Source organism: Epinephelus moara, chromosome 6 (genome assembly GCF_006386435.1).
Source record: "Epinephelus moara isolate mb chromosome 6, YSFRI_EMoa_1.0, whole genome shotgun sequence".
Classification (NCBI taxonomy): Eukaryota; Metazoa; Chordata; class Actinopteri; order Perciformes; family Serranidae; genus Epinephelus; species Epinephelus moara.
Window position 1 is genome coordinate 21,228,563 of NC_065511.1, and position 12,595 is coordinate 21,241,157.

General features: G+C 44.7%; 1 protein-coding gene across 1 annotated transcript in view; it reads left to right on the forward strand.

The window, feature by feature from the left end:
* The first annotated feature begins 10,404 nt into the window (after positions 1–10,404).
* Positions 10,405–12,595, forward strand: part of im:7147486 (uncharacterized) — a 9,158-nt gene continuing 6,967 nt past the window's right edge. The window contains exon 1 of the mRNA XM_050046897.1: positions 10,405–10,627. The gene's annotated coding sequence lies outside the window, so the exon portion shown is untranslated. The remainder of the gene's footprint in view (positions 10,628–12,595) is intronic.

Below are 12,595 nucleotides of genomic sequence, written 5' to 3' on the forward strand. Positions count from 1 at the left end.
AAGGTAGACAGTTGTGCAGTAGTTTGTCAGCATTTGTGACACACAGAGCACCAAATTTATGTACTCAACATGAGGAATGAGGAAACTGTATTGTACAAACAAAACAGTGGTAATAGCAAATTCTTTGTGTAATGCTGTAGCCTACATCAGCAGGATGGAATATGGTGCAACTGCAAACAACATTTAAGGAGGAGCTTTAATTGCCAATATAGCTTTTTTTTTCTTTACTTTTGATATAAAATAAACAAATAAATTAGAGTATACTACTTGGTAGGTGACAAAATAGTCACCATACATCAGCAGTGAAGCGGACACCTGCAGCCCTTTTGTGTAGAATTTGCGTATTCTTCCTTTGTCTTTGTGGGTTTCGTCTGATTTCCTCCTGCAATTTAAAGACATGTAGATTAGACAAACTTTAAACTGGTTGTCTATCCCTCAAATTGGTTTTCTGCCTCAATTTTCTTTATTGTATTAAATGTAGTGGCATTTTTTCTTACATCTATCTAATTTACTGTATTTGAAAGTAGAGTCAGTGGTGGAAACGACCACAGCCATGTTCTGAGATTGTATGCATGATTCTATGAAAATGAATAAAATGTATCTTATTGGATGTAAATTTAAAGTACCTTGCAAAGATTAAAACTGAGCTTTATGTAAGTAGGATGTCCTAACCATATCTAGCTGTGCTCATTTTAGTTATATATTCTGATTTATGGCCATAGCATAATGAGTTGAAGGACTGCAGGTGTAGAATGCACTGTCTCAGTCTGGATGGATGATCCAGACTGAGGCACCGGCTCAGCCCCACAGAGCTGTGTGCCATAGCAGGTTAGTTCCAGGCCATTAGTTGTCATAGTAACATACAGTAATCCTGGGCCATGGCCATTTCTGTGAGCCCTGTTCCCAGACCAAAAAATCTAATTTGGTATTGAATTTTCATGTAAAGGGTCTGGTTAACTGGCTGAGACTTCTTTCTGGAGAACCCCTCACAGGTGTTGCATAACCATAGTAATATGAAATAGTTTGCTGCAGTCACCCTATCATGTACTTTTGCTTATAAACTTGGCATGAAAGGATGTTGAGAGTCAGTATCTCTATCATGCTACTGAATTTTATAAATACATTTACTGTTGTTAGTGTACCTTACATTGCCTGAGGCCAGATGTATTTGTTGATTTGAGTAAATTAAGGGAAATCACAAGATCAAAGGCCAACCAGATGTCTTCAGTGCTAATCCATTAGTGCCTGCCACAAATGCACTGGACTACATCAAGAAACAAAAACCTGAGAGCAGCCCTGTGATCTCCCCAAGCAGGAGGAAAACTGTCAGTCCACTTACTGAACAGCTACTGAGTGACTGTCAGCTTCTTTGCAAGATGTGCCTTTATGAGGAGAGATTTTATTGGTTGAGGATTGCCTTGTGTGACACACCATTATGTGTGTTTAAGTGTCTAACTCTGAAAATATGGTCCTAAACTTTAAATGTCTCAATACCAGCCAAATCAAACGAGCCCTAAAGATGCTACATACAATGTGGGAGTAGCCTGGGAAAGTAGACAATATGACTGCCATCTCCATATCCAAAATAAAATTCATAAACCCGTTCAGCCTGGGTGAGGTGCTGTGAGTCTTGGGAATGTGGCTCAGCCTTCACCAGATCAAGCAAAACAAGTTATGTGGCATACTAGATCCATATTTCAGAGACAGAGCAGGCAGAAATTGCAGAAGTATTTCTTCATCTGAGTTGATTAATTCGAGAGGTTGAGGAAGGCAGTGAGGCCATGTGAAGCAGTAGGTGCTCTATCAACAGAATGGGACACAGTTTGACTTGTAACACTTTTGTAATGTTAGAAATCAACTGTTCCCCATGCTGAGGAGCAACAGTAGCTGGAGACAGCGTGGTTACTGGATGTGACTGGACTGACCATACCTCAGGTTAGAGAAGCAGACCAATGTTATTATAATACCATGACAATTTGACTTTGGGAATTGCCTGGCCATTCAGTGAATTTGTGCTTTCTGGGAAGAAATTGAACCACATGATTGTTACTGATTACTCCACCAACTCAAAGCCCACATCAAATTCAAATCTCAGGACAGCAGGTCCAGTTAAGTGCTGGGCTGTAGTTACTGTCCCCAGTAAGGCTTTGAGTTTGGTGTAGTTCTACTGTAGTTGGCAGCACTGAAGACTGCTGACTGGTCAAACACAAGCCTTGAGACCGCAGCACTATATATAGAAACTGCAGTAGTTCCTCCTTTCCATGGTCGTGGACATACTAAAAAATTTCCTCTGTTAATATGTGGACCTACGCTGGGCTTAAGTCTTTAATGCAGAATCTTTCTGCATATATTCTACCTGTCTGTGTCCGACTGCGCTGCCTTTCAAAGCTGATTTGTGAAGGTCATGCTACAGGCTATTAGCAATTATGAAACATGCAGCATATCCCAACTACTTCATTGCTCTCTAATCAGCCAGAAGAGGGCTTTTAGTCAAGGGGTTTCAGGAACAGGTTTATTTCATTCGGCCACATCTCCTCTCCGTTCCTGGAGAGAGGAGTTACACAGTCTCTGTACATTGTTATGTTGTTTCTTCTATCTCAATGAACATTATAGTTATGCCTGACATGCTGGCATTATGTAATTAATCATAGTTGTGTATATGTCAACAACTTCACCTGGTTCCTCTACATAAAGATTAACACTGGAGTCTAGCTCTGGTCTCACCTCACCACCGCAGGAAATTATACAATAACTGCAGAACTGAACCCGCTACTGAATGACAGTGCCTTATCCTCAGTCATGGATACTTCAAGATACCCAAACTCCTCCTCTGCTTGGCTGCAGCATATCCATTTTTATCTTAGAAGACCAGCTAAGGAGTGGAGGAGGAGTGACTCCAGGATTGCCTAGTGACAGTTGGTCTGTGGTAATTTAATGCACTGTAAATTTGTATTGTTACGGTGTGCACCACTAAAGCATATTGTACTCTGAAATTATAGGAGCCTAACCTGAACTGGGGCTCCCATCTTGAGAGTGGCCCTAGGTAAAAGCTAATTTAATCAATTAATTACTAACTAGGGTAAAATCAGGTCATTTGAGACATCAGGTAAAATGAGACAAATGAGGTTTTACATCTTGAGCTCTGTAAATATTAGCCAAACATGTTATTGCATTGCTTCTACTCATGTGCTTTACATGAAACAAGCATTTTTATTGGTCTGAGATGAATAGGATGGCAGGGTAGAGATAAAAAAAATCACTGCTCCCAGAACGTGCAAGGAAGGCATGCTGATTTTCTCTTCTTGGCAATAAGAGCACTGTGGCTTAACCAGTAAGGGTTACAGTTGTAGAATGTTGCATTTTATTAAATGTTTGCTTTAAAATCAAGATATTTTCACACTATACTTTTTATGTGAAAGTGCATTGAGTGTTTACTGAAAGCAACCATGTAAAATGGGATTTCTTTTCTGAAGTGAAATTGGCAGTTCTCTATCATATCAAGATACATAGAAGACTATGGGAATTATCCCCATCTGGGGTCATCGATGTGGAAAATTAATAATCTTTAAGAGACACCACTTTACGTGGCCGACATGCACCCAACTATAAAAGCCCCACCTTGTGCATGCACCCACTGATTCATTGATTTCCAGTCGATGTGAGAGCAGAAAGAAAAGAGAGAGGAGTTTAGCATTTTGTCCACTTAGATTCGTTTAGGTTGGAGAGCTGGCCCTCACGGGTAGTTCTCAAGGATAGCTAAACGCAGTTTCCTTTTCTTGACAATAAGGAGTAAAACAGTTGAGAGGGCTGCCATATCCATGTATTGCAGCTGTCTTTTTACTCACGGTGGAGGCATAGCAGTTCGCTTGAGTCTGACTCAGTTGGGGGGCAGTATGCTGCCCCCCTGTAGGAGGTCGCTCAAATCCAGCAGAGTCGTGGGGCAGTTCGCAATATTCCTTAGGGGTTTAGTTGCTTGCTCAAACTCAATAGAGTCGGGGGGGGGCAGTTTGCAACGTTCCTCTGGGCTTTAGTTGCCTGCTCAAACCCGATAGAGTTGGGGGTGGCGATCGGCTTACCTCCACAGTTGTAGCTGGTGTAGCTGGTTTTCCAGTTCGCACCTGCAAAGGGCTTCCCATTTCCTCATTAAAACACTGAATCTCACTTCTAGTAGAAGTGTCCCGCTGTTTGGTGTCAAAGAAAACACAGTGACGTCACTCCAAAAAAAAGAAAAAAGAAAAATAAAAGAAAAATAAAGAGAGACGATGGCAAGCCGGCATGGCCCTTCTTGTGTGGGTTGCAATGTTAAAAAGAAAAAGAAACATGACTACTATGTGTCATGAATAGAGCATGCAGTGCTGCTCGTGATAATCCAGCTTCATGCATGAACTGCTTCTGCCTGTTGCCATTCATTGGCAGACGTCCACCAGCCCCTTCTCAGGGCCTGCAGCCAGCTAAGCGTTCTAGGTTGGCGGGTCTGGTAGTGGGGGACGGGGGCCCATCAGGGTGCTCCATTGCCTCCATTATTACAGTTTTAGTAGGGGGTGAGCGGACTGTGTTACATAGGAATTTCCCTGCTCCTGGGCCCTCTGCTGGGTTGGATAGGAGCCCCTCCTGCCCTGGGTCAGAGGAGGAGATAGACATTCTTGGCCTTGGGCCCTTAGAGAATGATGAGTTGGCCTCAGAGGGGCAGCAGGTGCCTGTAAAGGAGTATGACCAGCAGTCACCTCTCCTTAAGGAATTGTTGGCTGGGCTGCTTCAGCTCTGGGGCTTGACCTGCCAGCTGATCAGGGTCCCAGCCCTTCCCATTTCGATGATGAAACGGGGGTGACCCACATGGTTCCTTTTGCCTCTCCTTTCTGATTTCAAGGAGGTGGTCAGGAGCTGGTTTACAACACCCATGGCAGTTGCACGCTGGTCAGGGCTCTGTTGTCGTATGGCTGCAGTTGAAAATCGGGGGAGGATAGGCTGTGGGCCATTGCCCCCCATGGATCAGGTTTGGGCTGCCTTGGTGGCTCCGCCAAAGTCCCTCCTGGGCAAGGTGAATTGCCCAAGTAGAAACTGCAAGGTATAAATGTCTTGTTGGGAAAAATGCAAGGAGCCATGGCAGTCCAGATACAGCTGGCAAACAGGGGTGCCATTCGGTCCCTGTACCAGCGCCATCTGGTTGGCCAGCTGGACGAGGAGTGCAGTACACGTCTAATAGCCGAACTACAACGTGTCTCTTCACTTCTTCCAAAGCTCATGAGAGATCAGGGTGAAGCAGCTGGCAGGGCTATGGCAAGTTTTTGGGTGGCCAGGCGCCATCTCTGGCTTTCACAGTTCATGCTGCGGCCAGAGGATAGGGCATGTCTGCTGAGCCATCTGCCTCATGTGGGCCTGATGCATCCATGATGATTCAGCAGGGCCAGGAACCCTGTCGCTCTGCAGAGGAGGTGCCAGGCGCCTTGAAGCGAGGTCAGGGCTGGCAGCAGCCTCAACAGAACAAGGGAAAGAGAAGAGAATAAGAAAAAGAAAAGAGATGAGAGAGAGAAGAGAAGAGAAGAGAAGAGAAGAGAAGAGAAGAGAAGAAGGGGCTGCTTGAGGTAGGAAAATCACCATCAACCCTTAGAGGCATGGTGGCAGCTATCAAGGCTGCTCGTACAGGGGATTATAGGCTTGCAGATGGTGACTGCAGCCTCATCTCTCAGTTCCTGAAGGGTGCACAGAGGCTTACACCTCGCACCAGGAGGCCGGCCATTCCACTGTGGGTCAGGTGTTGGCTGCCCTGCAGCAGGAACCTTTTGAGCCTCTGGAGTCAGTCAGCATTAAGTGATTCCTGCTTTCCTGCTGGATGAGTCAGCCGGTGGAGTTCCGACCCTACAACCCCTCCATGGAGGGTAGTGAGGGTCAAAAAGACTCAATCTCTGTCCTGTTGGACCCCTGAAGGTCTATGTCTGTCACACTGCAGCGTTTAGAAAGACAGACCAACTCTTTGTCTGCTTTTAAGGCCCAGTGCCAGGGCCAGCCAGTGTTGAAGGCTATAGGCTGTCTCATTGGGTCTTGGAGACAATTCAGCAGGCTTACAGAGGGATGGGCATGCCAGTACCAGTTGATGTGCTTTGGAGATCCAACTGAAAATCAGTCCAGAGGATAGTCACATGTACATATTGAAAGAATAAGTGTTCTAATGTTTCATCATATTGTTACAGAAGGTGCATTTGTCAGTCATATCAGGAATGTATCTATGAATAATAGAAGTCACTGGATAGCACTGAAAGCTATAATGGACAAGAGCCGACACCCTCTCCACAGCCTCCTGGAGTGACAGGGCAGCTGCAGCAGTCGGCTCATCTCACTGCATTGCAGAATGGAGCGTTGTCAGGATTTTTTTTTTTTTCCCCTCCCCTCCCCTTGTGTTTGTGTTTGGTTGTCTTGTTCTCCCTGTCTGTCATCCCCAGGGCTGGGCGGGGCCACCAGTCTCCTGTTCTCACTCTCCTACGCACCTGCAATGCATCAGCCCAATTACCTCTGATCTCCACTTCATGCAGTATAAAACCCAGCTTCACATTCCACTCTTCGCACCTCCCTGCCCCCAGCCTTGCCTCGCCCAGCCCAGTCATGATGTCTTCGCTCACCTGGACTCCTTCACCTGCCCTGGATCCCCATCTTCGTCTTTGTTTTAGTCAATGATCTGCACTGTGGGTCCCGTCTCGTTCCTTTAGGTATTTAAGTCCTGACAGAACAAACTGGCCGTAATCATGGACCCCGCAGATTCAGTTCACTAGGCACTGGCTAATCAGGGAGCACAAATTGGACAATTAAATCAAGTTTCACATGCACTTTTTGAGAGCAACCAAGCTATGTCAGCTTCTATTATTGAAATGTCTAAACACTTGTCTAATTTAGCATTCATGTAAGTGACCCAGAACCGTTTGATGGGGATCTGAATAAATGTTGAGGATTTTTACTGCAGTGTAAACTTGTTTCTAAGATTTGTTATGTTTTGCGATTGCTGAGGGGCAGAGCTCTGGCTTGGGCAGAAGCGGTACGTTCACAGACGGACTTTTGTACATAACATTTTTCTTTCTTTGAAGAAAATTTAAAGACTGTCTTCGATCATCCTAACTATGTAATGCTTTAGAATGGTTACTTCGGCTGAGACGGGAGCAGATCTGTGGGGGATTATGCTGTTGAATTTTGGACTCTTAGGCCTCTAGTTTCCCAGCGCGGCGCAGGGTGGCGAACCCCACACAGAGTTAGTTTCGAGCAGCGCAACCTGAGGCGCGCTCAGTTTGGTAGTTTGGCAGACCGAGGTGCGCTGAGATGGGTGTGGCCGTGCAGCAGGGGGAGGTGTCGACAGATCTAGCTTGGGGCAGTGACAGTTTCGTGCCAAAAGGCTTCGCCGAAGGTGCGCTAAAAGCTCGCCAGCTGAAACCAGGTCTACTGTCAGCGCAGGTGGAACGCAGCCGGTGTAGTGGAAGTTTGGCTGACCGGCGGACAGTGCACACACATCACCAAAACCTTACAGGCAGGTTTCCAGAATGTCAGGCACATTAACAATGCAATAAATACCCACAAAAACCACTATTCAATGCAACTATCTGCAATCAGCACATAAATGTATCTCTATATCGACTTTCCCGTCACATCTGATGTCAGATCAAAGGGGACTGGCACTGTTTGGCCCTTCTTCTAACATCATTGAACCGTTTTTTGCACTGGGCAACGGTTCTCAGTGTATCCGGGCCACATTGATTTACAATTGTGGTGACCTCCTCCCAGGCTACCTTTGCATCATCAGCCCGTTGAGGTCTGCTCGCAGTTCCGTATATTCGGACACTGCGAGCTTGGACCTCCCAGACCAAAACATCAGTTTCCTCCTGGGAGAAGTTTGGCCGTCTGACGCTGCTGCTCTCTTCTGCCATGGCAAATTGAGTAAACTCTCATTACGCCTTCGCGCGGCGCATTTAAGGGCGAGGAGAGAGGCTCATTTGATTGGTGTGATGTGAATCGGCTGTGTAAAACCCACTCCACGCCCTCTCTCCTTCCCCTTTCTGACTTGTGCAGGTAGGAGGGAAGGAGGTGGGAAAGAGGAGTAGCTGCGCCAGCACGCATGGTGTGCCAAACTTGCAAAATCTAAAGACGTCATCCGCAGCAGTTAATTCAGCCCGGGCTACTGGAGCCAGGAGTTGGAATACGGACACGGCGCCTCATGGTTCTGCTGCTCCTCACCCTGATCCTGGGTCGACAAATGAGGAGCCAATGCTACTGGGTCGTGCCAAGTTGTCTCCAGAGGAACGTCGTTGCCCGTTAAAGGCGGGTGAGTCTCTGTACTGCCGAACGTCTGGTCATCTGGTTGCCACCTGTCCTGTTCGGCCAAAAGAGAGTGCTTGTCAGTAGGTTTGGGGGTAGTGATGAGCCATTCCCAACCTTCCCAACCTTCCCAACCCCTGACTCCAAACTATGAACCATCTCGTCTCCTGGTTGCTGCCTCAGTGACTTTTAGACAGACTGTGCTTCCTTTGCTGGCTCTCATTGACTCTGGGGCTGAGGATAATCTTCTGAACATTGAAGTAGCGAAAGAGCTGGGGTGCAAGCTGAGCACACTAGCTGAACCCATTCCTGTGGTGGCCTTGGACAGTAACGTGTTCACACAAATAACTCAATGTTGCAGTGGACAGTAACGTGTTCACACAAATAACTCAATGTTGCAGTGCCCGCACGTCTCCCGGTTCACCTGTGACCTTGGTCACACATCGCTTTGGACTTTGTAACAGGTTTGCATGCATCACACAGTAATTCAGTCATACTCACCATAGTCGATAGGTTTTCTAAAGCAGCACATTTCATTGCTCTAGCTAAGCTTCCCTCCGCTTTCACCATAGCAGAACTACTAGTTGAACATGTTTTCAGATTCCATGGCATTCCTCATGACATAGTTTCAGATCGGGGTCCACAATTCATTCCTCAAGTTTGGAAAGCTTTTTGCAAAGCTATTGGAGCTACTACTAGTTTGTCTTCTGGTTATCAACCCCAGTCAAATGGACAGTCTGAAAGAGCCAATCAAGTGCTGGAATCTTCTCTTTGCTACATGGCAGAAAAGGAACCAGAGTCCTGGAGCACCTTCCTCCCGTGTATTGAGTACGCCCACAACAGCCTTCCAAATGCTTCAACCAGGAGAACCCCATTTGAAGTCACCCTGGGTTATCAACCCCCCTTGTTCCCTTCATGTGAAAGGGAGGTTGCAGTCCCCTCTGTTCAGGAATATATGGACCATCGTCGTCAGATTTGGAAGGACACTCAGACCACCCTGGAGCGCACCCAGGAGGACCATTAGGATCATCTTTGTCAGGATACACCCAAGCCTTTGTTTGTTTGTTTTTTGTTTGTTTTTTTTCCCTGTGTTTTCTCCTTCCCCTGTGTTTGTGTGTGTTTGGTTGTCTTGTTCTCCCTGTCTGTCATCCCTGGGCTGGGCGGGGCCACCAGTCTCCCGTGCTCACTCTTCTACGCACCTGCAATTCATCAGCCTGATTACCTCTCATCTCAACTGCTGTATAAAACCCGGCTTCACGTTCCACTCTTTGCAGGTTCGTTGTTTCAACCTCAGCGCCCTACCCCCAGCCTCGCTTCGCCTCGCCAGCCCCGTCGTGTTGTCTTTCCTCCCCCGGACTCCTTGCCTATCGTCGTCTTTGTTCTAGTCACTTCCCCGCACATTTTGAGCATGCACCTTTTGTAAATAAAAGCACATTTAACTGATCTGCTCTGTGGGTCCCATCCCGTTCCTTCAGGAACTTAAGTCCTGACAATTTTAATTTAATTTTAATTTGATTTTTAATTTCTATTTATATGCTTATTTTAACTTATTTTATTTTATTTCTATTTTAATACCACTGTGTTGTTGTTGATGAGGGGTGTTGTGTGGTTGTTGTTTTTGTCTTTTATGAGCTACTGGACAGTTGAATTTCACTTCCGGGATGAATAAAGTTCTTTCTATTCAATTCAACCCTATTCTAATTTTAAAGAACAACTCTCTGATTTTGTTAGGCAGTGCATATTTGTAAGGAAGAGTAAATACAGTAGTCTATGTCTCACCATCAAGAGCCCGGGTCTATTTACAGTAAGCAGGTGGTTGCAGTGGACCTTCATAGAACCTGGTGCTCTCTGGAAAAAATAAGATGACGATTTTTATGTTGGACTACTGTCAAAAATGATGATGCAAAATAAAACATGGCTGAACGTGTAGGCCTAATGTAAAAATCTGAATTGTTTACATCCATTTATATTCCATTGGTATATGTTTATCAGGGACAGAGCGCCTCACATGGCTTGCAGTTTCCAATGTGGCCACAGCGCCATTCCGCGGCGCAGCCAGGTCGCACTGTCGCCTGGAGGGCTTGGGTTAATGCGCATGCGCTGTAAGCCCACCGTGTCTTTCCGCTCCGCGCCTGCCGCAGCTGCAGCTCTCAGCTCGGCGCTCGTCCTCCTGGCACAGCATCACATTTGTTCACCACGGAGCCGAGCAGAGCCGCGTTTCCCTTGAGAGTTTTCTGGCCTCAGCTTGAACAGATGTCTGCGGAACCATTTCGTCTCCGCCCGCCCAGTCATTGTGGCTCCGCTTTGAGGAATAACGCAAACGCTCCTGAAGCTGGTGAGTACGTGAAGATGGAAAAACGGTTGGTTATTGTGCAGAAGCTGCTCCATAGGTCATGGTAGCTAGCAAGCTAGCGTTAGTTCTTCGCTCCTTCGGCCTTCCCCAGGAACGTGTCCGACCACCTCCCCCTGGTTAGCTTTCACTAGCAGCCCCTCTGAGATACGTGAAGACAACACAACGTATAGGGCTATGTATGGAGGGGTCATATACCGAGCTAGCATATTGCTAATCGCTCATATTGCTGATGTGAGCATCTCTTTAGCTTAATATTAGAGCTTGTTAAAACGGTACTGTGTGGTAGTAGAGTGTTTTATCAGTAAAACATTATCCCTATATTCGTTAGCAGTGAGTGCAGCGTTAGCAAAGCTAGCGTAGCTTCAGATCTCCAGTGATATGGTGGTGGCTTTATTTTCATACCATTCGTTATCTTTTGTGGTTTGTTGGGTAGGCTAGCTCAATGTCATTTGTTTATTCAGATAATGCAATCTGCAAATAAATCTCCCCATTCATGTCAACTCCAGGTGTTCAGTTCATGCTGTGGTCTTGTTTGTTATCTATTATTATTACTATTATTTTAATCATAATTAAACACAGTAGTAGCTGCACATCCCTAGAATATATTGTGTGCCCATTCCTGTTTAGGTATTTATTTTCAGCTGCATTGTATCAAGCAATAATATTTAATAGCTATATTATTTTCTCTATTACATATATGTGTCTTTTCTGTGCACCAAAACACCAAAGCAAATTCTGAAAAGAGGGTCCAAGCATGCCCTCAAATGACTGAGATTTTCAAGATGTAAATTTTCCACAAGTTTGACTGTAACTATTTTACCTAAAATCTGCTATAATTAATAGCCAGACATTAATATAATATTGTTAATATTCATACGTTACCCACCGTGGTGCATGAAACATGAGTGCAACAGATTGTTGACATTCCTCCTCAAACTATCTTGAAGGAATGCAGTCTGCAAATATATCTCCTCCTTGTTCATGTCACCTCCAGGTGTTCAGATTTACAAGTTTCAGTTCATGCTGTGGTCTTGTTTGTTTTTTAATTATAATCAGACAAGGATTTTATAATTCCATGACCTGCATAGCAGCTCGTCCCCAAGAATATGTTTTGTGCACATTACTCTTTAAATATTTAATTTTAAACAGTTGCATTGTATTAAATAATGTCTTTTAATAGCGATATTAATTTCTCTATTACATTTACATATCTTTTTTTATGCACCAAAACACCAAAGCAAATTCTAAAGAGAGGGGTTCAAACGTGCCCTCAAATGATTGACATTTTCAAGATGTAAATGTTCTGCAAGTTTGACTGTATAATAACTACATTACCTAAAATCTGTCATAATAAATAGTCACACATGAACATTCACAATTCACAATTTACCCACTGTGGTACATGATGCATGAGTGCAACAGATTGTTGACATTCATCCTCAAACTGGTGGTTATTATAGAGCATCTTGAAGTAATGCAAACACTGGACACAGGTGGAGTGATCTTAACACTCAAAACAAATTGAATCATTAGTTTTACTGTCTTTTTGTAGAGTTTGTCCTTCATGTTTTTGACATTGTGGTTCTAAAAATTAGTCCAATATTCATTTGTATTATTTGGACTTTGTATATTACTAGGATTTTTGGGGGACGTTTTGGATAGGAAAAACTTTAATGAGACTGTGGGGGCTTTTTGATTATTAGAGAAACTGCTAAGTTCACTGGATGATTGGAGATACAGTGGTGTGAAAAAGTGTTTGCCCCCTTCCTGATTTCTTACTTTTTTGCATGTTTTCCACACTTAAATGTTTCAGATCATCAAACAAATTTAAACATTAGTCAAAGATAACACAAGTAAACACAAAATGCAGTTTTTAAATGAAGGGTTTTATTAATGAGGAAGAAAAAAATCCAAAGCTACATGGCCCTGTGTGAAAAAGTGTTTGCCCCC